This window comes from Galeopterus variegatus, unplaced genomic scaffold (assembly GCF_000696425.1).
Source record: "Galeopterus variegatus unplaced genomic scaffold, G_variegatus-3.0.2 Scaffold999, whole genome shotgun sequence".
NCBI classification, from domain to species: Eukaryota; Metazoa; Chordata; class Mammalia; order Dermoptera; family Cynocephalidae; genus Galeopterus; species Galeopterus variegatus.
The window spans coordinates 432,367-436,658 of record NW_007727110.1 but is presented as its reverse complement, the minus strand read 5'-3'; the positions used below and the strand labels follow the sequence as shown (position 1 = coordinate 436,658).

Genomic DNA, 4,292 nt, shown 5'->3' with positions numbered 1-4,292 from the left:
AGGATCCTTCTCAAAAGTTGATTTCTGTGTATCTCCCATTACACCCTCTTATGTTGATTTACTCTAGATGTTGCACACCTAAAATTAAGAATTGAAACTAAGTTTCAAGGATCCTTCTCAAAAGTTGATTTCTGTGTATCTCCCATTACACCCTCTTATGTTGATTTATTCTAGATGTTGCACACCTAAAATTAAGAATTGAAACTAAGTTTCCTTGTTTTCCTTAATTTTCCTAATCAACTGCAAACAAAGGAATTCCAAGAGAAAGGCAAAGCACCCCAGCTGATTATTAACTCACCTTCTTGCTTAAAGGAAAATTGCATCCACAATAGTTAGAGGTATGAGTCAGCTGTTTTTATGTTGCAGCACTGCTTGACTGAGGTTATTGTCTTGGAGCTCTCCCTAGGAGATAAGGACTCCGACCCTGAGATAACAACAAGGGTTTGAAGCTCACCAGTCCACCAACTGCAGACCCATAATGCCAAAACACCCAGTTCGTCATGGGACCCTGACATCTGACTCAGACCCTCTGCTGATCCTGTGACCAGCTTCCCCTTTATGTGCAGGACAAAACCCTCACCTCACCTTCCTGCCTCTTCTCCTTTATAAACCCAAGAACATTCATCAAAAAGGGGATGATTTTAGCCTGGTCAGCCCGCAGATGCCGGTTATCTGAATGACACTTCTAATCCTTGCACCAACTTTTGGACTTTGAGGTAATTTGTTTAACGTGAGAGGGCAGCTGAGCCTGTTGACAGTAACATTTGGAGGTGGCATTATGTTTGTTTGTCCCATTCTGCTGATTCTCTGGCCTGTGCCATAAAAACTGCAGTCTGTTCCCAACACACGCTGCCCCTTCCATTGGTCTCCAGTCCGCAGCACTCTGGAGCTGAAACTTTGAGGAAAAGCCAGTGACTTAATTCCAGAGTGCTTCAGCGAGGGGAACTTCTCTGTAAAGAACCCTGAGTACTGAGTAAAAATGTTATTAATATTATTAATGACCTACAATTGGAAGCTTTCTGCCCTCTTTTTGTTGTTGTTGTTGCTATTGTTCTCCTGTGGAAAAACTGAAAAGATTACTTTGTTATATATTTTTGTCTTTTGATCAAAGGGGAGGTGGACAGACCCCTTCAGAGCCGGGATTATGTGGAGAGAGTGTCTCTGACTTTGAGATATTTTATCCATAGAAATTTCCAAGCTGATGGTTTTTGGGGGTTTGGGGTTTGTTTGTTTGTCTTTTGGTTTGGAAAAACAAGGATTTTTCCCATGCACATAAATTGGTCAGCAGAAAAAGGATCCCAGTAGTGACAGCAAATAGACAAATGCCCTTGCTGGGTTTCCCTTTTCTTTGCAACTGGGAGAGGAAATTGGTTTTTAGAATGAGCGTTGGCCCATGTGGAGGATAGAAGTGTCTTTGTCTGGGGAAAGAGGAACCCAGGAGTTCTGTTGCATTTCCTGCAATCTGCTTTTAGAGCCAGCCTTGCCAGGAGAGCCTCAGACTACAGGACGAGCTCCCCTCTCCCCATCTGTAAAGCTACTCGACCATGCTAGTTGTCAGGCTCTTTTACCTGCCAGTAATCCTGCCAACTGGGCCGATTGTTGAGCTAGGCCTAGGTCTGGAGCTCCCAGACCTCTCAAGCCCATTCACAAACTGGGTCACAAGCCCTTCATATGCCAGGCTGGGTCCTCAGAGACCCATCACATGCCAGGCTGGGTCAGCAGACCCCTCACACACAGGTCTATGAGCTAGGTAACCGGCCAAAAGGCCCTTGGAAGCCATAGGTTGGAAAGCATGGCTGCGCCGGGTGGATGCCCGCCCGCCTGCTTCACCAAACTCCTCTCTCTCTCTTTGTCTCTCCCTGTCTCTCCCTCTCTCTCTCTGTAGAACACAAGAATAGCAACAAAACCAGAAAGATATATTGGCACGCATGCACGCTAACTTCACACACACACACACAGAGTTTGCTTAAAAAGGATGCTGAACCATACCCAACTGGACCCAAGGTGAGGGCCCTGGCCAAACTATTCTATTTTCCCAACAATCCATTCCTTCAGGGTCCTCGCCGTACAATCTACACGTTCAGAATCTTCCATGATATTCCCTTAGTGAAGATAAATGACTCTTACGTTTACATACTACACATTCCATCCCAGTCCCAATAGTCTTAGCTTGTTGCAGCACCAATTCAAAACTCCAAAGTCTCATCTGAGACCAAAAGCAAAAGTCCTTCCAGCCGTGAACCTGTAAAGAGTCAAAAACAAGTTTATCTACTTCCAAGATACAGTGGGACAGACATTGGGTACACATTCCTATTCCAGAAGGGAGGAATAGAAAGTAAAAACAGTCCCCAAACAAATCCAAAACCCAAACATGGCAAACGTTGGGCACACTGGGGCATCTGGACCCCTCAAGCCTTGGGCAACCTCGCTCCTACAGCTCTGCCAGGTGCAGACCATTGAACTGCCCTGGTGCCTGCAGCTTTTCCAGGCTGGTGCCACACATTGCCAGCGGCCCCACGGTTTGGGCTCCTGGTGGCAGTCCTGCCATCTTGGCTCCTAGACATTTCCTCAGTGGGGGTTCTCTGTGGTGGTTCTGACCCCACTTTTCTGCTCCACATTGCTCCGTAGGTGACCTCCGCAGCAGCTCCACCCCTGCAGCGGGTCTCTGCCTGAGTCCCCCAGCTTTATCTTCCAAAATCTAGGTGGAAGCTGCCATGCCTCCACTGCTCTCACATACTGCTGGCCTGCAAACTTAATACAATGTGAATGCCACTAAGGTTTTTGGCTTTTTTTCATCAGAGATGCTGAGGCAGGATTGCTCCAGCCAGAGTGGCTGGGATGCAGGGAGCAGTTTGCCAAGGGCAATGACACCTCAGGTCTGCCCTCCAGGACAACTCAGTTCTTATAGGATGGGTGGGGCGCTCTCCCAAACTTCTCAAGGCCTCAGGGCCTTGTGGTGGGTGGGGCACCCATCCAGACTTCTCAAATGCCTTTAGGACATTTTCCCCATTGTCTTGGCTCTAAGCATCTGGCTGCCTCATCGCCAAGATAATGTCTTTAGCAAGCAGTTTATCCACTTCACCCTTGCATTTTTTCTCCTCTCCACTTTTACATTCTGACTTTTGAATTACTTCAATCAGCTCAGCTTACATCGGCTACTCATTCAGTCTCGGGCAGTTCAGCAGCACTCCCCACCCAGTTCAAACAGCTGCACTCGCCCAGTCCATCAAGGAGTGGCTGCCCTGCCCCTGGGCATATCTGCGGCTCAACCCCCGCCACTGAGACAGGTGCATAGTAACGGAGACTAACTTTTCCACCTTTCACCAGGTGAAAACATACTTGAAATTCTGCAGGGACACCCATCCTCGGGCCATCTGCCCATCTGCATGTGGCACTCTTTCCTTGGGTTTTACGGCACCCATCCAGCCATTGGGTTTAAGTGGCACCCTTCGAGCCATTTGCCTTTGGACGAATGTGACATGCATTTACATAAGTCTCTAGAGCACTTTACACCATCCACCCCAGGTCTCATAGTTGCAGCCGCCAGGGGCTCTCCCTGTTTCTGCTGCTTTACTGTCCCAATTTCTCATGCACAACAGGTCATGCCTGGAGACACACAGTTTCCCCCAACTCACCACTGGGTTGGTCGTCTTCCCTGGTGTGAGGGGCAGGAGTGGCCAGTTGCTGCATGTTGCCCTCTAGGAGATTCATCCGTGCTTCCAAGAACTCTGCTTTCTGCCACAAATTTCGATCAGTTTGCAGCGTAGTGAGCAATAGCCAGGCTCCAGTCAGCAGAAAAGTTGTCACCGGGCACCACACGCTCAAGGACAGCCCCATTTCCTCCCCCCGCCAAGGGGTTTTGCATTGTAGTGCCTGGTCTATGCCGCCTTACAGTACAGTGTGCAGCAATCAGATCCCAATCAACAGGAAGGTGGTCACAGGGCACAGCATATTCATAAGTAGCCACATTTCCTCCTTTTTCCAAAGGCTTTTGGCTCCTGTACCTGCTCAGAATCCTGTCGCAGACTATGCCAATTGTGGCGTAATCCTGCCAATGTCGCCAATTTGTCTGGCTATGGCAAAGGACTGGACTCCTGCTCACAGCTCCAGTTGTCTAGCTGTTAACGCTGTTCATGATGCCAATTGTAAAGCTACTCAACCATGCTAGTTGTCGGGCTCTTTTACCTGCCGGTAATCCTGCCGATTGGGCCGATCGCTTGGCTAGGGCTGGGTCTGGAGCTCCCAGAGACCTCAAGCCCATTCACAGACTGGGTCACAAACCCTTCACATGC

General features: G+C 48.6%; 1 long non-coding RNA gene across 2 annotated transcripts in view; it reads left to right on the top strand.

Annotated features, from left to right (window-relative positions):
• Positions 1-1,016, top strand: part of LOC103591641 — a 5,338-nt gene extending 4,322 nt beyond the window's left edge. For both annotated transcript variants that reach the window (XR_550599.1, XR_550600.1), the window contains one exon: positions 367-1,016. This is a non-coding gene — a long non-coding RNA (uncharacterized LOC103591641). The remainder of the gene's footprint in view (positions 1-366) is intronic.
• Positions 1,017-4,292: the final 3,276 nt, after the last annotated feature.